The 24,049-nt window shown below is 36.9% G+C and overlaps 1 long non-coding RNA gene across 1 annotated transcript in view; it reads left to right on the top strand.

The window, feature by feature from the left end:
• Positions 1–1,354: 1,354 nt before the first annotated feature.
• The window catches only part of LOC115831214, a 192,358-nt gene continuing 169,663 nt past the window's right edge, over positions 1,355–24,049 (top strand). Inside the window, exons 1-2 of the long non-coding RNA XR_004026739.1 lie at positions 1,355–1,420; positions 17,528–17,647. This is a non-coding gene — a long non-coding RNA (uncharacterized LOC115831214). The remainder of the gene's footprint in view (positions 1,421–17,527; positions 17,648–24,049) is intronic.

Here is a 24,049-nt window from a genome sequence, read left to right as displayed (position 1 = left end):
AATTTTATCCTCCTGTAATCAGTGAATTTTCTGTGTTTACTTACTTTGTATTGAAGGACAAAAGTATTCAATGTGTAAATATGTCATTGTTACTTTTTGAAACTCCAATTAAATAATCAAGAAAAATGATTTTCCTGAAAAAATCTGAAATCTATAATATTCGTGTTCACATCACTATACCTTCAATAGAGTTCTTGAATTAAAAATAAAATTTTGGTTTTTTGTCCCCTTTCCAATAGAAACAAAAAGTTTCAAAGGTGTGGTCACGATAGAGTTGAGTATTTGCTCTTGAAATCCAAAAGATTCTTGCTCTTATTTCTTTTGATATTTGTTTGTTGAGACATAAGGAATCAAGTTCTCAACATGTTTTGTGTAAGAAGAATTAAGGCAACTCGACCTGCTTTGTCCTTATTTCCTTGAATCAAAGACTATTAATCACCAACTGGAAAGTATGTTTCTTTGCCTTGTAAATAACTATACTTCTCTGCTGTGATTTTTAAATCTTGTCCTTCAGATTACAACAATTTTCTTAATCAAGTCAAAGTTCAACAATATAATGGAAGTCAGAAAAATTTCCACATCATAGCTGTAGGCAAACCACTCCCCACTTCTTTGGGCTGTGTGTCATGTACTCTGTAAGTAAACAGACAGGAAATCTAGTTTCCCATTGACCCAGTAGTACATATCTGAAATTCAGCAGAGGTATATCATGCGATATGAATTCCCTGGATTATATTCAGATTATTTTTTGACTCAAGTCCAGCAAGGGAATCCTAGATATAAATTTCTGTTTTCCACATCTGAAGACAAACTTAGAATTCATTAGAATATAGGATGTAGAACAAGAACAATTAGTACATTCATAATTCTAGATTCATCCTTGAAATGCAAGTTTAAATGAGATACTTGAAAATGATAATGCATCCACTAGAAGAAATTCAGGTTGGTGATTTGCCCAGAGGTCAGTCTTATGCAGACTCTGCATGAACTGGATATATTTAACCTAAAGAAAGGAAGCCTCAAGAGCCATAATATCTGTTTTCAAATGAATGAAGTTTGCCAACTGAAAGGAGAATGAGACTTGCTTTGCTTCAGAGGGTAGAACTACATGTAAAGATGGTAAGGTACTGGATGGTGAATTCAGCTTAATATAAAAAATAAAATTATAAAAAATTGTATCATGTCTGGACAAGCAGTAAGTTTCTATTTTTGAAAATATTTCTTTTTTTTTTTTGTATTTTTAGTAGGGACGGGGTTTCACCGCGTTAGCCAGGATGGTCTCGATCTCCTGACCTTGTGATCTGCCCGCCTCAGCCTCCCAAATTGCTGGGATTACAGGCATGAGCCACCATACCCAGCCCCCAAGAGGCTGAACGACCATCTGCCAGAGATTTTGGAGAGAGGGCTCTTTCTCTGGCAGGTAATTTGGATTTGTTACTTTAAGCTTCATTCCAACACTGCTTCTGTTACATTTATTCAGGGATAATTGACAGAACCCTCACATCCTTACTCTGACCTCTCCTCTGCCTTTTGTTCCCCAGAGAGTAAAACAGAGAGAAGGGAGAAAAGAACCATAAATTTACATGTTGGTTACTAGTAGATAAACTTATTAATAAGTTCTCATGAACATATTTCAGTACTACTTCTTAGCTGCTTCTAGGACCACCATCTTTTCATGACTGTAATTACAACATTCTCTCCCAGTTTTCATGACTATTAATTTCTTCTTTTCTTTCTTTCTGTCATCCTCACTTAATATAACAATTGGCCATGTGAGAGTGTGAGGTAAGAATATTTATTAAGATCCTTATGGCAAAATTCTGTTTCCATTGATGTAAACAAATTGCTTTTAAGTGAAACAAATTATGTTTGACTTCTCAGCAATCTCATCTATGTCCTCAAATTCAGGGCAAGAAATTGAGTGGTGTATTTTAGGCCCAGCATCAAATGGGCCAAAGAAAAGTGATCATAAAATTGCCTCTCATTATAATCCCTAGTCCAACAGTTTTAAAAATGGGTTTTCATGATCATAAGTTTGGGAAATATTAATAATGCTATTACTTAACATTTATTGAGCATTCCCTAAGTGTATGTATGGGGTTCAGATTCAGAGTTTTATATATTGTATCATTTAATTCTTAAAATCTCTTTATGAGACAAAAGCAATTATTGCCCTATTTCACATAATAACAATTTGAAGCATAAGAAAGTCAAGAAATTTGACACTACCTAGGTAGTGAATGGCAGTGCTACAAATTCAGCTGGGCATGTATAACCATATGTCTTCACTTGAATACTTCTCAAAGATCTAAATATGTATTTGTGATCTATGAATCTTCATAGGAGAAATATTCTATAAACTTTATTCCTAAAGTATTTGCTTACAGTCCCTTTTGTGTCACATGATGCAAAATTAGTCTTTTCCTTTGAGAAACTTTACTAAATTATCCTTTAGCTGCCTCACTAGTAAACTTAGACTCTTTGATTAAAAATTACTTTGTTAGAGGAAGAGTTCTAATTAGAGAAACCACCATTGGGGTTTGTGTTGTGAAATACTGTTCAAGATCATTTCTTATCACTGGAAGTTGCTGAATAGGGCAGAAATTACAGTGGTAACAACATTCAGACCAAAGTTTTGTGTGATAATGAACGCCTATTGTTTTGGGTGTTTAGAGATAGTTTATTAGGCAGCTATCGGAACCACTGTACAGAGTACGTGTGAGAAATGGCCACATAGTGAGGGTAGGAAGACCACCTCTATAATCCCTTAGTTGCTGAGAATATGGAAGATTGACCCTGCACATTTTTTTCTTAGCCCCAAAGTTGGTGCTTTAGAAATAGGGAAGTTTGGAGGCTACTGGACACCACCCCCCCAACAATATGATCAAAAATGGGTTGCTTCTGAGGATAGGAACATTTAGCACCATGTTGGAAGATCCCTGGAGATGAAGTTGAATCTCATGTGGGACCAAAAATTTATTTGAGAGATGCTTTGGATTTGGTTCTCCTATAGATAATGAGATTAAGTGCTGATAACCAATGGAAAGGGGAAAACAACCTCACCACAATGCACATACGATGCTCATGTAAGGAAACAGCAGGTATGACGATAAGAAAGGACAGCCAACTTAACAAGGCCCATCCCTCCATCCCTACTATAACATCCCAGAAGCAAGCCCAGGAAACCACTGTTACCTCCTGCCATCAGAAGGGAGTACTCCTGAGGGTGAAGTTGACATATAGAAGTCAAACTCAAAGATAGATCTAATTTAAGCTCTGCCTGAATCACAAGAGAGATCTTCTGTTTTCATGGTGGAGAGGCCTTTCATGTTGGCAAATACCTTAATGGATTTGATTAAGCTTTAGTATTTATTCATCCATAAGTATATATAAAGTATCTCTTTTGTGTTAGTATTTGTAATATCCTTTGACCTCAGTTCCTCTTTCTGTAAGATAGGGTTCCTCAATATGGGAGAAACTTTAACAAAATTCCTACCATGTTTACCTCCATCTCAGCTCAAGCTTCATGAGTAAGAAGGTTAACTAGGGCGAAAGATGAGGAGAGTTTTCATCTCATATGAAATTAAAATCTTACCTATACTAAACTGCTTTAATAACTGAAAGAACCCCAAAAGTGACGAAAGGGTTCTAACTTATTGCTAGCAAAGCACAAAGATAAAGTCCTCAAAGTACTATTGGTAGCAGTTCCTGAAAAAAACTGAAAATGTTTTGTGCTCATATTTTGTAAATGGAGACTCTTCAATCAAACTGATTAATGAATTTTTATGAAATTGCTTTAGTTATCTTAAACAGATGTATACTTAAAATTGCTAAGCATAATTTGGGGGTTCTGACAAAATGACCTGGTTCCCTTATTTTAAAAAAAAATCAGTTTGGAAAAAGCTGAAACATGTTTAGTCAGTCACCCAGAGAGACACTGAGTAACCTAATTAGGGACAGCTGGGGCATACAGGGCTCTTACTTGCTGTGAAGGAAAAGACTGCTTAGTTGTAACCAAGCAAGGGCCAAACTAAGAAGACAAGGTATGTTTCAGAGGAGCGCAATACATGAACTAATTTCCCTGAGAAAAAATAAATTTGTCCACATGAACATAGCAGAGTTAATTATTACTACTAAAAGTGCCAAACTAGAATTGGTACATATCGAACAATTTATCTATTTAATGTTGCAGGATACATTGCAATTATGTGTGTCTAACATATATGAAGGCCTGGGGCAATCTATGGGAATGTTAATGCTGCAACCAAGTGAAATTGAAGCTTTGGACCTATTTGGAATTATTGTTAGACTCAGGCTTGTTTGTAAGGCACAGGACCTATTTTTTATTTGAAGTAATTTGAAGTAATTTGGATTTTTATAAACAAATATCAGGAGGGTCAGAGAGAGAAGAATGGCAACTGTCTGATAATAACTGATATTGTTGGCAGAAACTACCTGAAAGCAAACCTTCAAATATATTGGAGGAGTGGGTGTGGGAAGAGAATGGGGTCACTACATTTTGAAAACCCAAAGCATTAGCCATAATGGAAATAGCACAATTATGAGCTAATGGGCCTCTAAAGCTCTAACTTACTTCAGAATTGTTTTCAAGAGGACTTCTGATTTGGGAAACATTTTTACAGGCAGATTTCAAATTAACAAGATGGTTTACTGAGAATGATGATTTCCAGTTTCATTCATGTCCCTACAAAGGACATGAACTCATCATTTTTTATGGCTGCATAGTATTCCATGGTGTATATGTGCCAGATTTTCCTAATCCAGTCTATCGTTGTTGGACATTTGAATTGGTTCCAAGTCTTTGCTATTGTGAATAGTGCCACAATAAACATACGTGTGCATGTGTCTTTATAGCAGCATGATTTATGGTCCTTTGGGTATGTACCCAGTAATGGGATGGCTGGGTCAAATGGTATTTCTAGTTCTAGATCCCTGAGGAATTGCCACACTGACTTCCACAATGGTTGAACTAGTTTACAGTCCCACCAACAGTGTAAAAGTATTCCTATTTCTCCACATCCTCTCCAGCACCTGTTGTTTCCTGACTTTTGAATGATGGCCATTCTAACTGGTGTGAGATGGTATCTCATTGTGGTTTTGATTTGCATTTCTCTGATGGCCAGTGATGATGAGCATTTTTTCATGTGTCTTTTGGCTCCATAAATGTCCTCTTTTGAGAAGTGTCTGTTCATGTCCTTCGCCCACTTTTTGATAGGGTTGTTTGTTTTTTTTCTTGTACATTTGTTTGAGTTCATTGTAGATTCTGGATGTTAGCCCTTTGTCAGATGAGTAGTTTGCAAAAATTTTCTCCCATTTTGTAGGTTGTCTGTTCACTCTGATGGTAGTTTCTTTTGCTGTGCAGAAGCTCTTTAGTTTAATTAGATCCCATTTGTCAATGTTGGCTTTCGTTGCCATTGCTTTTGGTGTTTTAGACATGAAGTCCTTGCCCAAGCCTATGTCCTGAATGGTATTGCCTAGGTTTTCTTCTAGGGTTTTTATGGTTTTAGGTCTAACATGTAAGTCTTTTTTTTTTTATTATACTTTAGGGTTTTAGGGTACATGTGCACAATGTGCAGGTTTGTTACATATGTATCCATGTGCCATGTTGATTTCCTGCACCCATTAACTCGTCATTTAGCATTAGGTGTATCTCCTAATGCTGTCCCTCCCCCCTCCCCCCACCCCACAACAGTCCCCGGAGTGTGATGTTCACCTTCCTGTGTCCATGAGTTCTCATTGTTCAATTCCCACCTATGAGTGAGAACATGCGGTGTTTGGTTTTTTGTCCTTGCGATAGTTTACTGAGAATGATGTTTTCCAGTTTCATCCATGTCCCTACAAAGGACACGAACTCATCATTTTTTATGGCTGCATAGTATTCCATGGTGTATATGTGCCACATTTTCTTAATCCAGTCTATCGTTGTTGGACATTTGGGTTGGTTCCAACTCTTTGCTATTGTGAATAGTGCCGCAATAAACGTACGTGTGCATGTGTCTTTATAGCAGCATGACTTATATTCCTTTGGGTATATACCCAGTAATGGGATGGCTGGGTCAAATGGTATTTCTAGTTCGAGATCCCTGAGGAATCGCCACACTGACTTCCACAATGGTTGAACTAGTTTACAGTCCCACCAACAGTGTAAAAGTGTTCCTATTTCTCCACATCCTCTCCAGCACCTGTTGTTTCCTGATTTTTTAATGATGGCCATTCTAACTGGTGTGAGATGGTATCTCACTGTGGTTTTGATTTGCATTTCTCTGATGGCCTGTGATGATGAGCATTTCTTCATGTGTTTTCTGGCTGCATAAATGCCACAACAGAGACATAGATCAATGGAACAGAACAGAGCCCTCAGAAATGATGCCGCATAGCTACAACTATCTGATCTTTGACAAACCTGACAAAAACAAGAAATGGGGAAAGGATTCCCTATTTAATAAATGGTGCTGGGAAAACTGGCTAGCCATATGTAGAAAGCTGAAACTGGATCCCTTCCTTACACCTTATACAAAAATTAATTCAAGATGGATTAAAGACTTATATGTTAGACCTAAAACCATTAAAATCCTACAAGAAAACCTAGGCAATACCATTCAGGACATAGGCGTGGGCAAGGACTTCATGTCTAAAACACCAAAAGCAATGGCAACAAAAGCCAAAATCGACAAATGGGATCTCATTAAACTAAAGAGCTTCTGCACAGCAAAAGAAACTATCATCAGAATTAACAGGCAACCTACAGAATGGGAGAAAATTTTTGCAACCTACTCATCTGACAAAGGGCTAATATCCAGAATCTATAATGAACTCAAACAAATTTACAAGAAAAAAACAAACAACCCCATCAAAAAGTGGGCAGAGGACATGAACAGACACTTCTCAAAACATGTAAGTCTTTAATCCATCTTGAATTAATTTTTGTATAAGGTGTAAGGAAGGGATCCAGTTTCAGCTTTCTACATATGGCTAGCCAGTTTTCCCAGCACCATTTATTAAATAGGGAATCCTTTCCCCATTGCTTGTTTTTGTCAGGTTTGTCAAAGATCAGATAGTTGTAGATATGTGGCATTATTTCTGAGGGCTCTGTTCTGTTCCATTGATCTCTATCTCTGTTTTGGTATGAGTACCATGCTGTTTTGGTTACTGTATCCTTGTAGTATAGTTTGAAGTCAGGTAGCATGGTGCCTCTAGCTTTGTTCTTTTGACTTAGGATTGACTTGGCAATGCGAGCTCTTTTTTGGTTCCATATGAACTTTAAAGTAGTTTTTTCCAATTCTGTGAAGAAAATCATTGGTAGCTGGATGGGGATGGCATTGAATCTATAAATTACCTTGGGCAGTATGGCCATTTTCAGGATATTAATTCTTCCAACCCATGAGCATGGAATGTTCTTCCATTTGTTTGTATCCTCTTTTATTTCATTGAGCAGTGGTTTGTAGTTCTTCTTGAAGAGGTCCTTCACGTCCCTTGTAAGTTGGATTCCTAGGCATTTTATTCTCTTTGAAGCAATTGTGAATGGGAGTTCACTCATGATTTGGCTCTCTGTTTGTCTGTTATTGGTGTATAAGAATGCCTGTGATTTTTGTACATTGATTTTGTATCCTAAGACTTTGCTGAAGTTGCTTATCAGCTTAAGGAGATTTTGGGCCTGAGACATTGGGGTTTCCTAGATATGCCATCATGTCATCTGCAAACAGGGACAATTTGACTTCCTTTTTTCCTAATTGAATACCCTTTATTTCCTTCTCCTGCCTAATTGCCCTGGCCAGAACTTCCAGCACTATGTTGAATAGGAGTGGTGAGAGAGGGCATCCCTGTCTTGTGCCAGTTTTCAAAGGGAATGCTTCCAGTTTTCACCCATTCAGTATGATATTGGCTGTGGGTTTGTCATAGATAGCTCTTATTATTTTGAGATACGTCCCATCAATACCTAATTTATTGAGAGTTTTTGCATGAAGGGTTGTTGAATTTTGTCAAAGGCCTTTTCTGCATCTATTGAGGTAATCATGTGGTTTTTGTCTTTGGTTCTGTTTATATGCTGGATTACGTTTATTGATTTGCGTATGTTGAACCAGCCTTGCATCCCAGGAATGAAGCCCACTTGATCATGGTGGATAAGCTTTTTGATGTGCTGCTGGATTTGGTTTGCCAGTATTTTATTGAGGATTTTTGCATCAATGTTCATCAAGGATATTGTTCTAAATCATCATTCTCAGTAAACTATCGCAAGGACAAAAAACCAAACACCGCATGTTCTCACTCATAGGTGGGAATTGAACAGTGAGAACACATGGACACAGGAAGGGGAACATCACACACTGGGGTCTGTTGTGGGGTGGGGGGAGGGGGGAGGGATAGCATTAGGAGATATACCTAATGCTAAATGACAAGTTAATGGGTGCGGCACACCAACATTGCACATGTATACATATGTAACAAACCTGCACATTGTGCACATGTACCCTAAAACTGAAAGCATAATAATAATAAAATAAAAAAATTAACAAGATGACTGTTAAAGCTGTAACATAGTTTAAAAGAAAAAGGCAACTATTGTCCCCATATTTTCCATCAACCTCAAAATGCAGGAACATACAACCCAGTAAATATTTAGCCACAAAGCATACAGACTAGACCTTTAACATTATTTTATTCTTTCTGGGAAGTTATTGTTACTATTATTATATATATATTTATTGAGACAAGAGTCTCACTCTGTCACCCAGGCTGGAGTGCAGTAGCACACTTTTGGCTCACTGCAACCTCCACCTTCCGGGTTCAAGCTATTCTCTCAGCCTCCCGAGTAGCTGGGATTACCAACATGCACCACCATGCCTGGCTAATTTTTGTATTTTTAGTAGAGACAGGGTTTTGCCATGTTGGCCAGGCTGGTCTTGAAATCCCGACCTCAAGTGACCCACCACCTCGGCCTTTCAAAGTATTGGGATGACAGGCGTGAGCCACCAAGCCCGACAGGAATTATTCTTTGTAATCGAGAGCCTTTGAGTCTTTTTGAGCAAAAAATCATTTGTAGGTAGGGGACTTGTGAGATAAGAAATATGTGATTCTCCAAACTTCCCCTTATCCTAGTGTTGATATTCAGTAAATTGAATTAACAGAATTACGTAGCTCACACTACCAAAATTAGGCTGAAGGGCAAAGCAGTTGACAGTTCTCTGCTGTAGTAAACTAAATCAATTGGGTTGAATACAAACATAAAATATGACTTCAGTTAAGCCCAGGGTTTGTGTCTATAACTCCATATTGTATACATATTTTTTTCTAAATGAAAGTGCTCTTGAAACTGAAAACCCAACGTACATGCTTCACTGTAATATAGTTAGAAAGGCTTTTAGCTGTGTTAATCGAAGCCTTTCTACTATGTGACTGTCTCCCTTGAACATTTTTAGGTAACAACTACATTTTTTTGAACCTTGAAAGTCCTGGTTACAAAGATATTTGTAGGTATCTCAGTGACATGGTGACACACCTCCAGCAAGGGAGGACAAACAAGTGAACTAAAGAATAACTTTGTTGTATTCTTGAGGAAATCACCGTTTAAAATCCTCTGATCCTAAGGTTTTTAGAATGCTGATACCCAAATATATAAATTCATTGTTGGTTACTCTTAGGTCAATTTGACCTTAAAGGAAGAAGAAAGCAATGATAGGCCCAGAATTTTGTCTTACAAACATTTAAAAAGAGATGGTATGGTATATGAGATGCTAGTGTGCCATAGTTTAAACATCATGAAAAATATGCTATTAATAAGTCGTGCAATTTTAGATAATAAACCATTCTAAATGTTTTCTCATATCTGAAATATTTATCTTATAAGTTTCTGAGCTTTAACTGAGACAACAAGGTAGTATGGCTAAGAGTTATTATTAAGCGCCTCTGTTTATGAAATATCTACCCCCTTCAAAGTCAGATGCAACTGCTTCCTCACCTAAACTGAAATCTCTCTGAGGATATGTTCTACCTGTTTCAGTGTACAACTGTTTTTCAGTTGACTGACACCTATTCCATGAACTCATGAAGCTAAGCTGACTAGAGAGATAGGGCTCATGTGCAGAAAGGTAGACACTGGGAATTATAGGATTATAGCTAGTTTCATGTAGATCATAAAACAGCAGGGGTGTTGAGTGACTTTATGGCAAACTGAAATGTTTAAGGAAGTTTCACAGATAGGCCTTAGGCAGAGTGAAACATTTATAAGGAAAGGGAAAAGTGAAGGGAATTATGGCTGGGGATACCAATTAGACAAAGAAGGGTGAGAAACATGTCAAAGAAAAAAGGGATTTCACTCAGTTTGCCAGAGGACTGTTATATACATCCTCCAGGGCTGCCATAATATAATCCCACAAACTGGATGGCTTAAAGTACAGAAATTGATTTTCTCACAGTTCTGGAGGCTAGAAGTCCAAGATTAGGGTGCTGGCAGGGTTGGTTTCTGGTGATACCTCTGTATTTTGCTTGGATTTCTGAGTTCTTACATGGCCTCTCCATTGTGCATACCCACTCCTGGTGTCTCTTCTTAGATGGACACCAGTCCTATCGGATTAGGACCCTACACTTTTGATCTTGTTGTTTTAATTCCCTCAGTAAAGGCCTTATCTCCAAATATAGTCACATTGGGCATTAGGGCTTTAACCTCTAAACTGGGGGGGGAACATAATTCAGTCTATTACAATTGTAAAATGTAACATTTGAGAGATGAATTAGAGCAAAATCATCAAGGAATTTGCCAAGGCAATATTTGCTGTTCACATTTATCTCACTAAACTTTTCTCACTAAACCAAGATATTCATATATGTGACTCTTTCTCTTGGAAAATTCATGGAAGATTAGCTGACTCTTCTTTGTTTCTCCTTTCTTTTTCTACTTTTAACTTCAAATATATATATATACACACACACACACACACATATTTCAATATACATATGTATTTTGAAATTAATATATGAAGTTAATTTATTCTGTAGTGTATTCTTTTACATGCATATAAATAAAATATACATAAAAAATAAAATATAAATAAAAAAATCCATACTGCTTCAAATAAAGGTTCTGTACCATATATATGTGTGTGTGTGTGTGTATACGTATATATATATATATACATATATATATATATATATATATATATATGTAAGACAGTGATCTTATAGAGATAATCTCCATTCTGTTTAAAAGTTACTTAAAAGTAGCTCAGTTTTGATAGGCACAAAATATTTAAGCATTAGTATTTACAGTTATCTCTTCCTTGGCTTTGGAATGGATGACTGTATGTTCTTGCAGCTTTGTTCCTGGACCCTGATTGTGCTAAGATCTTGGGAGGTGAGGATTATTAGAAGGTACTCACGAGGACTACAATAGATGTTTGCTGACTGTCTCCCATAGCTAGCTGCTCACTACAGTCTGAGTGGACTATGTTTTCCAACTCTTCTTGCAGGCAGGCATGTCTATGTGACTGACTACTGGCCAGTGGAATTTTAGCAGAAGTAACAAACGCCACTTTAAACCTGGCCATCAAATCCTCTCATGCCCACTGATCTAACGTGCATAAAGAGACAAAAGTAATCTATTGTGTTAGAAGTCACCAGTGGGGGTGATTGGGCAAAGATGTGAAGGGGCGTCTTGATGCTGAGCGTCTTCTATTTCTTGGCCTGAATGGGGGTCGTATGGGTGATGATTCAGCAAGCTGTATACTTACACTTTATAAACTTTTCTGTTTTTATATTGTACTTCAGTTGAGAAAGTTGAAAAGTATCCTTTCATAGTCTTTCCCCCATGATCCATTCCCCTTTGGAAGGCTGTGATAAAGAAGATATTCAAGGACACCTCGGGAAGTATATGTTGAAGATGGCACAGGCTGCACAGACCTAGTGTCTGAGAGCTTTTCATTTTCTCGGTTCACTGTAGGGAGTTTGAATCATTTTGCACTTTTGTATTTCTTTGTTAGAGGCACTAGTATTAACCTAAAACATATTTCCATCATCCTTTCTCCCCTTTTTACTGCCAATAATATTCGCATCTTCCCACATGAATTTAACTATTTTCATTTTTGGCTACATGATCTCTTAGAACTGACCCTACCTCAGTCTCCAATTAAAGATTCTCATTAGTTTCAGCTAATTAATATAGCCATCCCATGTCCACTGTGAAAGGCTGGGCTTAAAACCTAATGCAGTGAGATACAATGAGAGTCAAGGAAACTTACTGGGATTTTCATGAACATAAACTTCTTTGGTTTCCGGCAGAGCTATAAGAAAATATTTTCTTCCTCTAGATTTGGAGCTCTGGTGATGTGAGACAGGACCACTGAACTCTATTGCCATCAGAAGGGGGTCTGCCTGAGAGTGAAGTTGGCACATAGAAGTCAAGCTCAAAAATAGATCTAATGGTCTAATTTGAGCTCTGCCTGAAGCATAGGAGAGATCTTTCATTCTTTTTTGTAGTCAAGAGGTCTTTCTTTTTGACAAATACCTTGAAGAATTCACTTAAACTCATCTATAAGTGTATATTGAGTATCTCCTATATGCTAATATTCACAATATCATTTAACCTCCATGGCTTTTTCTAGAACATAGAGTTATCCAAAGGCTAAGGGCTGAGCCAGATGATACCTTGTGGTCCTTCTAAATCAGATATCAATATTCTGATTTTCAATTGTCTTTATATAACATGACCATTTTTGTCTAGTTATTTCAATTCATATTTATCGCAAAAAGGTTATACTCTATGTTTCCATGTGGCCTCTTGAAACCCAAGCATTTTGTCTTCCATTTTATCCCTCCATTATCTCTTTTCTATAGAAAGTACACACCATTAATATCATATCATGAATTTTCTGCCATATTAATGTTTTTCAAGTGAGGTTTTATTGTCTTATGCTGTTATAACATAATTTGTAGAGCTATGGTTTAAATTATATAGTTTTTAAAACTTTTATGTTCAAGGGTACATGTGTAGGTTTGTTCTATAGGTAAATTGCATGTCACAGGGGTTTGTTTGGTGTTCAGATTATTTTGTAACCCAGGTAATAAGCACAGTACCAGGTAGTTTTTTGATCCTCACCCTTCTCCAGTCCTTTACCCTTAAGTAGGCCCCAGTGTCTGTTGTTCCCTTCTTTGTGTCCGTGTGTACTCAGTGTTTAGCTCCCATTTATAAGTGAGAACATGCAGTATTTTATTTTCTTTTCCTGTGTTAGTTCACTTAGGATAATGGTCTCTAGCTCCATTCATGCTGCCACAAAGGATATGATTTCATTCTTTATTATGGTTGTATAGTATTTCATATATGGTGTATATGTACTGCATCTTTTTTATCCAGTCTACTGTTGATGGGCATTGAGGTTGATTCCATATCTTTGTTATTGTGAATAGTGCTGGAATGAACATATGTGTGCATGGGCCTTTATGGTAGAATGATTTATATTCCTTTGGGTGTATACCCAATAACGGGATTGCTGGGTCAACTGGTAATTCTGTTTTAAGTTCTTTGAGAAATTGCCAAGCTGAAATTCCACAAAGGCTGAAACAATTTACATTCCTACCAGTAGTGTACAACTGCTCCCTTTTCTCTACAACCTCATCAGCATCTGTTATTCTTTGATTTTTTTAATCATAGCCATTCTAACTGGTGTGAGAAGGCATCTTGCTGTGGTTTTGATTTGCATTTCTGTAGTGATTTGTGATGTTAAGCATTTTTTCATATATTTGTTGGCTACATGAACATCTTATTTTGAAAATTATCTGTTCATATCCACTTTTTTATTGGGGTTGTTTGTCTTTTGCTTGTTAATTTGCTTAAGTTTGTTATAGATTTTGGATATTAGACCTTTGTCAGATGCATAGTTTGCAAATGTATTCTCCCATTCTGTAGGTTTTCTGTTTATTGATAGTTTCTTTTGCTATGCAAAAGCTCTTTACTCCAATTAGGTCCCATTTCCCAATTTTTGTTTATGTTGCAATTGCTTTTGGTATCTTCATCATGAAATCTTTGCCAGATCCTATGTCCAGAATAATATTTCCTAGGTTATCCTCCAGGGTTTTTACAGTTTTGGGTTTTACATTTAAGTCTTTACTCCATCTTGAGTTGATTTTTGTATATGGTGTAAGGAAGGGGGCCAGTTTCAATCTTCTACATACGGTTAGCCAGGTATCCCAGCACCACTTATTGAATAGGGAGTCCTTTCGCCATTGCTTGTTTTTGTTAACTTTGTCAGATGGTGGTTGGTGTGTAACATTATTTCTGCGCTCTCTATTCTGTTCCACTGGTCTGTGTATCTATTTTTGTACCTGTACCATGCTATTTTGTTTACTGGAGCCTTGAAGTATAGCTTGAAGTCAGGTAATGTAATGCCTCCAGCTTTGTTCTTTTTGCTTAGGATTGCCTTGGCTATTCGGGCTCTTTTTTGGTTCCATATGAATTTTAAAACAGTTCTTTTTCTAATTCTGTGAAGAATATCATCATTAGTTTGATAGAAACAGCCTTGAATCTGTAAATTGCTTTGGGTAATATGACCATTTTAACAATATTGATTCTTTCTATTCATGAGCATGGAATGCTTTTCCATTTGTTTGTGTCACCTCGGGTTTCTTTTAGCAGTGTTTTGTAATGCTCTTTGTAGAGATCATTCACCTTCCTGTTTATCTGCATTCCTAGGTATTTTATTCTTTTTGTGGCTATTGTGAATGGAACTGCATTGTTGATTTGGCTTTCAACTTGTATGTTGTTGGTGTATAGAAATGCTACTGGTTTTCATACATTGATTTTGTTTCCCGAAACTTTGCTGAAGCTATTTATCAGATCTGGGAACGTTTGGGCAGAGAATATGGAGTTTTCTAGGTATAGAATCATACCATCTTCAAAAAAAATAGTTTGATTTCCTCTTTTCCAATTTGGATGCCTTTGATTTTTTTATCTGGCCTGATTGGTGTGGCTAGGACTTCCAGTAATATTTTGAATAGTTGTGGTGAGAGAGAGCATCTTTGTCTTGTTTTTGTTTTCAAAGGGAATGCTTTGAGCTTTTACTCATTCAGTGTGTGTTGGGTCTGGTTTTGTCACAGATGGCTCTTAAAATATATAGTTTTATCTTCTAAACATTTCCTTTATTTTTTTCTACATCAGCTCAATTAAAATATATGTTTAATTATTGCTGAGTGATGGCTGGAAAGTTAATTTCTTGAAGGTAATTATCTATCTCATATAATCATAACTCTGGAATTATAAAGCTTCTAGGTTTGACTCCTTTGGGTAAAGCATAGAATTTGGAACACATTTTCCTGATATATTTTTGTTCACACAAATGAAAATGTCACAAAGTTTGCCTTCCCCATTTAAGAGAAAAGTTATTTTTTAAAATGAAATTTTAGTTTTTCTGTCTAAACTGAAGTTCTCTGAATGAAGCAAAAGGAATAAAACAGTGTAGAGCAATAAAGAGAAGGCTGAGAGGTGGATTATGGTCCAGGCTTTGCCATTAATCTGCTGTATCAGACCATTTATTTTACCTGGATCTCAGTTTTTCTGTTGAGGAAAGCCAGACAATTAATAGGAAACTTGTTGCCAATACTAACAATCTATGCAGAGAAACTAATGTGGATTTGGAATAGAATTCATCCTTCTAGTCAAAAATGGATATGCTCTATGCATCTAGGAGGCATAGGCTTCACATTACCCAGACTCAATGACTAAACAGAGAAGATTACCTGATTTTTCTCCATTACCTGTTATAGCATATGACAAGGCATGCATTTCTCAGGATCACATGTAACTAGAAACTAAGAAAACTGAAATTAATCTGAAGACATGGACCCATGTCCTCATGTTGCTGCTTACAGGGTTTGTGACTTTGGGCAATATATGCTACATTGGCCTAACTCACTCTGTTTTCTAAGCTAGGGAAAAAACAAAAACCCAACCAAAACTCTATTCCCCCTCTAGATGTGTACTGTTGTTATTTAATGATAAAATGTAAATGTTATAATACTTTGCTTACTGTGTAACTGTAGATATTGTGCTTAAACCCTTGACAGAGCCTTTAGTCTTCTGGCATATAAAAATAGACACAGTAATAGATGGCTTGGTGTTTTCCCACCCTTAGGGGAGATGCTGTGTTCGTGATACTTCTCTATTGTCTATTGTCTTCTCTTGTCTCTTCTTGGAATATCATGGAAGCCAACAAATGTCCAGTATTCTCCTTTCTTGAAGGCTTTGACTAGCTCTTTATCTTAAAGATAAGGAAATTCATTTTGAATATTTCTATGTATTTTTAATTCTCTTTATTTTACTTTAATTTTATTTTATTTTATTTATTTATTTATTTATTTATTTATTTATTTATTTTTAGATGAAGTCTCGTTCTGTCGCCCAGGCTGGAGTGCAATGGCACGATCTCGGCTCACTGCAAGCTCCGCCTCCTGGGTTCATGCCATTCTCTTGCCTCAGCCTCCCTGGTAGCTGGGACTACAGGCACTGGCCACCACGCCTGACTAATTTTTTTGTATTTTTAGAAGAGACGGGGTTTCACCGTGTTAGCCAGGATGGTCTTGATCTCCTGACTTCGTGATCCGCCCGCCTCGGCCTCCCAAAGTGCTGGGATTACAGGCATGAGCCACCGCGCCCAGCCAATTATCTTTATTTTTTAAAATTAATCTCCTTAATGCCCCTGTCTTTAGTCAGCATTGTTCAAAATCTCTTTAAAATCTGTTTAGCTTGTAAGTCTAATTTCCTCTCCTAAAGGAATTTTTATTTCTTTTGGCAGCCTGCTTTTTTCTTGGACCTTAAAGAGAGATCAAGGGCCGTTATTTTCAAATGTTATTATTGAGCTGCACAAATACATAAGTACTACTGTTGCTTCCATACACAAAAGAAGCTCTCTGGTAAATGACTGAAATTGTCCTTTTTATGCTAATTTGAGTGCAGATTTATTGGAATGAATTTATCAGCCCCTGAACACTCACTGGGAGTTAACCACAGGTCACTCCTGTAAATGAGATGTTGCATCCCAATGAGTAAATACATTTCAAAATGAAAAAGAAATCTATTTCAGGGATTTTTCTTACTTAAGTGTTCTGTAGTTGGTAACTAAATTTGCTAATATATTAATATGAAAAGTACCACCTGAAATTATACAAAAAGTCTTGTTTATTACAGAAATAGGCTGAACAAAGCAAACATTAAAAATGTAATTGGGGTAATTAGCTTGAATTTGGTGGGGAGAGTTCTGGGTAAGAAGAAGGTTAAGCTACTAGGTGTATATAGTGAAAAAAACTGTTTAAACTATAATTGTTGCATTAAATTTTTTACATAATGTTGGTTGATGTTTAAAACATTTGGGGCCATTTTGGAAAGCAAGATGTTTACTCATTTATCCAGCAACAGCCTGAGAAGCTTAATTGAAAGCAGCTGATGCAGTGGTAATGCCAGGCCTCAGTATAAATGTCAACAGAGAAAAGAGAGTTATTTGTTGGTTTGCTTATTTGTCTTTTCCAGAGAGAAATTTGACTTCAAGAAAGGAAATTGTCTCCAAGGAAGAACAAAAAGAAACCAGGGCCTCTCCAAAGGCTATCACGAGTCTAGATTGCTAACCCTTATTAGCAAGCAAGAGACCAGGTGAGTTTGAGATATCGTGGCTCTTAATGTAATAAAGAGTAAAATTATGTTATATTATTATTGAGACATCAGAATGTCCATTTTTTTAAGAATCCAGGCTAAAATAAAGAGGACCAAAAGCAAATTTTTGCAATCAGGTTTAATTGTACATTAAATATTTGAGTACCTTTAATATGCCAGTGTGGACACAAATATAAAGAAAATATTCTTGAACCTTAAGAATCTTTCATGAAGGAATAAGAAATCTGACTAGTAATGTATATCGTATGAAAATCGGCCAGGCGCGGTGGCTCACGCTTGTAATCCCAGCACTTCGGGAGGCTGAGGCGGGCGGATCGTGAGGTCAGGAGATCGAGACCACGGTGAAACCCCGTCTCTACTAAAAATACAAAAAATTAGCCGGGCGTGGTGGCGGGCGCCTGTAGTCCCAGCTACTCGGAGAGGCTGAGGCAGGAGAATGGCGTGAACCCGGAGGCGGAGCTTGCAGTGAGCCGAGATTGCGCCACTGCACTCCAGCCTGGGCGACAGAGACAGACTCTGTCTCAAAAAAAAAAAAAAGAAAAGAAAATCATTGGATACTAATAGTGTACACTGCTTTGGTGATGGGTGTACCAAAATCTCAGAAATCACCACTAAATAACTTATTCGTGTAACTAAACATCACCTGTTCCCTAAAAACCTATTGAAAGAAAATGGAAAAAAATAAAATCATTGGATACTAGAAAAAAATAGAGTCAACCTATCTGAGTTCTGATGTGTATTCATCCAAAGATAACCCTAAATGAGTTACACTTCCTAGTCTTTGAATCTGAGCTGGCCCTGTGTTATTAATAGACTGTGGCAGAAGTGATGCTTCATGACGTCTGAAGCTAAATCATAAGTCCTCAGCTTTTCTTGAAACATTCACTTGGGGTGAATCCAACAGCTGCAGTATAAGTAGGACTATCCCAAGATGGTCAATATGTGAGGAAGCCTAAGCTAGCCACGTGGAGAGGACACAAGAAGAGACAGCTATGATCGACCTCTTCAATCTGTTAAAACTCTCCCAGCCCAGCCTCCAGACATGGGTGACAGGGAGCCACTTTGGGCATTTCATGATGATAAAGATATTGGAGACTGATTTTCCATTGTTAGGCTCCACCCTAAGGCAAAGCACAGAGTATACTAATCATGGTGAGAAAGATATTGGAGACTGATTTTTTATGTTTAGGCTGCACCCTAAAGCAAATCATGGAGGCCTTAAGTATCACTGCAAGGGTTAGATTTGGTTTCAGCTAACAAAGTCTGACAATGTATGAGTGAATAAGACAGCAGCTGGGAGGGAGTTGAGAGAAGAGTTGGTATACAAATATCTTCATTCACAAAAGTTCTATGGTTGAAAGATTTTATCTATAGTTGATGAGGCAAGAAAATACAGGTGTGTAAAAATCTTCAAAGATAAATAATACAGGTATTAAAATAAAGATATAATTATACTTGGACTTAAAGTGTGTGCATCTGGAAGGATGTCAAATAATTATCAACAGATAAACTCTAAAAATCAATATACCAAGAAATAACTGTGAAGGCATATTATTTAGCAAGATAGAAGATCCAGCTAATGTAATTGAAATTGGCTTTTCTTGGGAGCACAATTGAGTGTTGGAAAAAGGAAATAGATACATTTTCATTATTATAAATTTTGTTATTATTGTATATCTTTTTCAAATGTTTTAAAACATATGTCTTTATAATTTTTGAAGCTCTTAATTCATTAAAATAAGTTTGTCATATTTTCTCAAAAATAAATTCAGAGATAAATGTAATGAGCACTTGTGTATATACTAAACAACTTTAATGATAATATTTTGTTATACTTGCTTTAGATATTTAAAAGAATGAATCATTAAAAATAGATATAAGGCCATTTGGTATCCTTTCTTTTTTTTTTTTTTTTTGTGAGATGGAGTCTCACTGTGTCACCTAGGATGGCGTACAGTGGCACAATCTTGGCTCACTGTAAGCTCTGCCTCCCAGGTTCATGTCATTCTCCTGCCTCAGCCTCCCGAGTAGCTGGGACTACAGGTGCCTGCCACCACGCCCAGCTAATTTTTTCGTATTTTTAGTAAAGATGGGGTTTCACCTTGTTAGCCAGGGTGGTCTCGATCTCCTGACCTCGTGATCCGCCCGCCTCAGCCTCCCAAAGTGCTGGGATTACAGGTGTGAGCCACTGCACCCTGCCTTGGGACCCCTAATTTAAAAGATTTTATGTTGATTCCACATTTTATCTCAATGCATTAATTATTCCAATTTGATGTAACATGGAATTCCTGAAATATACAACTTGGTCATGATTCATTTAATTCATTCTTCAATACAAAGAAAGCTTTTGGAGGATTGCAACTCTTTTAATTAGTGGGGTTGCCCTGAAAACTCTCTCTCGACACTGATGTTAAAGTTATACTACCTTACTGTTTTTCTCTAATAAAAAATGTATTCAATGGAAACTACAGGTTTCATGAATATTTGATAAGAATGCTAATAAAACTGGCAGAACTTGTTTTTATTTGGGCATTGAGTGGTGCTCTTACAGATTCAATTTTTATAATGATATGGAAGCAGTTAGATTCAATATTTTCTAGACAGTTTTATCATTTTCTATTTTTCTAGAACTTACTCATTTACCTAAGTGTTCAAATATACCGAGATAAAATATTTCTTATAATTTTATTATGCTTTTCATTTCTGCTGATTTTGTAGTTCTAACCATCTTTGCATATACTGTACTATTTTTCCTATTCAATCTTGTGAAAGGTTTATTGCTTTTGTTAATTATATCAAATAACCAAGGTGTGCCTTTGTTAAAACTCTATTTTTCTACTTGATTTATTTTTATTTATGCCTGCATTACTCCCTCTATTTTATTTGAATTTATTCTTTTTTTTCTTTCTCTTTTTAAATTTCCTGAGCTAGAGAGTTAGCTTATCAATTTTTTTTTAGACAGTGCCACTATGTTGCCCAGGCTGGAGAGCAGTGGGTCCATCATAGCTCACTACAGCCTTGAACTCCAGGACTCAAGCCATCCTCCTGCCCCAGCCTCCCTATTAGTGGGGAATACAGGCAAGCACCACTATAATCTGCTTATTTACTTATTTTAGAGACGAGGTCTTGTTATGTTGCTCAGGCTGGTCTAAAATTCCTGGGCTCAAACAGTCCTCCTGCCTTGGTCTTTCAAAGTGCCAGCATACAGGCATGAGCCACTATGCCTCAGCCATCATTAATTTTTTTTTTTACTGTTGTTTCTCTTTTTTACTAATAATTCTTATCAGTCACAAAAAGCTCCGGTCACTATCTGTGTTCATGATAGACAATATATGTTCTAATTTCAGTATATATGTCTCACCATTTAACAGGAGAAATTTTAGGTAGTGAGAAAGAAACAAATGTCTCAAACCTGAGCAAAACATTAATACTTTTTGATACTTTAAGAATCATTCTTTATCAATTAGTAATATTTCTGATTAACATGCCAATCAGTGAAGTTAGAGTTTAGCCTACAAAGCTGATACATGTATGATAGTATTACAAACTTAAAATCTTGTGAATAGGTCAAAAACTTTAGCAGACATTCCTTTCTAGTACCTAGACTAACACTCTTATCAAGATAAGAATTTTTTCTCATTTTCATTTCTTTTGGTTTTTACTAGAAAGACATTCTTTGCAGAAGCAACGTTTGAATTGGCTTTCTTTGAAGTGAGTACTCTTATTGACAGTTTGAAACAAACCTAGACCCTTGCTCAACATCAATACATCTGGGAAATTTTTTATTATTTTTTATTATTTTTTAAATTTTATTATTATTATACTTTAAGTTTTAGGGTACATGTGCACAATGTGCAGGTTTGTTACATATGTATACATGTGACATGTTGGTGTGCTGCACCCATTAACTCGTCATTTAGCATTAGATATATCTCCTAATGCTGTCCCTCCCCCTGACCCCCACCCCACAACAGTCCCCAGTGTGTGATGCTCCCCTTCCTGTGTCCATGTGTTCTCGTTGTTCAATTCCCACCTATGAGTGAGAACATGTGGTGTTTGGTTTTTTATCCTTGCCATAGTTTGCTGAGAATGATGGTTTCCAGTTTCATCCATGTCCCTGCAAAGGACATGAACTCATCATTTTTTATGGCTGCATAGTATTCCATGGTGTATATGTGCCACATTTTCTTAATCCAGTCTACTGTTGTTTGACATTTAGGTTGTTTCTAAGTCTTTGCTATTGTGAATAGTGCCGCTATAAACATACGTGTGCATGTGTCTTTATAGCAGCATGATTTATAATCCTTTGGGTATATACCCAGTAATGGGATGGCTGGGTCAAATGGTATTTCTAGTTCTAGATCCCTGAGGAATCGCCACACTGACTTCCACAATGGTTGAACTAGTTTACAGTCCTACCAACAGTGTAAAACTGTTTCTATTTCTCCACGTCCTCTCCAGCACCTGTTTCCTGATTTTTTAATGATGGCCATTCTAACTGGTGTGAGATGGTATCTCATTATGGTTTTGATTTGCATTTCTCTGATGGCCAGTGACGATGAGCATTTTTTCATGTGTTTTTTGGCTGCATAAATGTCTTCTTTTGAAAAGTATCTGTTCATGTCCTTCGCCCACTTGTTGATGGGGTTGTTTGTTTGTTTCTTGTAAATTTGTTTGAGTTCATTGTAGATTCTGGATATTAGCCCTTTGTCAGATGAGTAGGTTGCGAAAATTTTCTCCCATTTTGTAGGTTGCCTGTTCACTCTGATGGTAGTTTCTTTTGCTGTGCAGAAGCTCTTTAGTTTAATTAGATCCCATTTGTCAATTTTGGCTTTTGTTGCCATTGCTTTTGGTGTTTTAGACATGAAGTCCTTGCCCAAGCCTATGTCCTGAATGGTATTGCCTAGGTTTTCTTCTAGGGTTTTTATGGTTTTAGGTCTAACATGTGAGTCTTTAATCCATCTTGAATTAATTTTTGTATAAGGTGTAAGGAAGGGATCCAGTTTCAGCTTTCTACATATGGCTAGCCAGTTTTCCCAACACCATTTATTAAATAGGGAATCCTTTCCCCATTGCTTGTTTTTGTCAGGTTTGTCAAAGATCAGATAGTTGTAGATATGTGGCATTATTTCTGAGGGCTCTGTTCTGTTCCATTGATCTCTATCTCTGTTTTGGTACCAGTACCACACTGTTTTGGTTACTGTGGGCTTGTAGTATAGTTTGAAGTCAGGTAGCGTGATGCCTCTAGCTTTCTTCTTTTGGCGTAGGATTGACTTGGCGATGGGAGCTCTTTTTTGGTTCCATATGAACTTTAAAGTAGTTTTTTCCAATTCTGTGAAAGTCATTTGTAGCTTCATGGGGATGGCATTGAATCTATAAATTCCCTTGGGCAGTATGGCCATTTTCACAATACTGATTCTTCCTACCCATGAGCATGGAATGTTCTTCCATTTGTTTGTATCCTCTCTTATTTCATTGAGCAGTGGTTTGTAGTTCTCCTTGAAGAGGTCCTTCACACCCTTGTAAGTTGGATTCCTAGGTATTTTATTCTCTTTGAAGCAATTGTGAATGGGAGTTCACTCATGATTTGGCTCTCTGTCTGTTATTGGTGTATAAGAATGCTTGCGATTTTTGCACATTGATTTTGTATCCTGAGACTTTGCTGAAGTTGCCTATCAGCTTGATGAGATTTTGGGCTGAGACGATGGGGTTTTCTAGATATACAATCATGTCATCTGCAAACAGGAACAATTTGACTTCCTCTTTTCCTAATTGAATACCCTTTATTTCCTTTTCCTGCCTGATTGCTCTGGCCAGAACTTCCAGCACTACGTTGAATAGGAGTGGTGAGAGAGGGCATCCCTGTCTTATGCCCGTTTTCAAAGGGAATGCTTTTAGTTTTTGCCCATTCAGTATGATATTGGCTGTGAGTTTGTCATAGATAGCTCTTATTATTTTGAGATACATCCCATCAATATGTAATTTTTTGAGAGTTTTTAGCATGAAGGGTTGTTGGATTTTGTCAAAGGCCTTTTCTGCATCTATTGAGATAATCATGGTTTTTGTCTTTGGTTCTGTTTATATGTTGGATTACATTTATTGATTTGCATATGTTGAACCAGGCTTGCATCCCAGGGATGAAGCCCACTTGATCATGGTGGATAAGCTTTTTGATGTGCTGCTGGATTCAGTTTGCCAGTATTTTATTGAGGATTTTTGCATTGATGTTCATCGAGGATATTGGTCTAAAATTCTCTTTTTTGGTTGTGTCTCTGCCAGGCTTTGGTATCAGGATGATGCTGGCCTCATAAAATGAGTTAGGGAGGATTCCCTCTTTTTCTCTTGTTTGGAATAGTTTCAGAAGGAATGATACCAGCTCCT

Source organism: Nomascus leucogenys, chromosome 18 (genome assembly GCF_006542625.1).
Source record: "Nomascus leucogenys isolate Asia chromosome 18, Asia_NLE_v1, whole genome shotgun sequence".
In the NCBI taxonomy this organism is placed as follows: Eukaryota; Metazoa; Chordata; class Mammalia; order Primates; family Hylobatidae; genus Nomascus; species Nomascus leucogenys.
The sequence above is the reverse complement of the archived record's forward strand: the minus strand, read 5'-3'. Positions and strand labels throughout refer to the sequence as shown.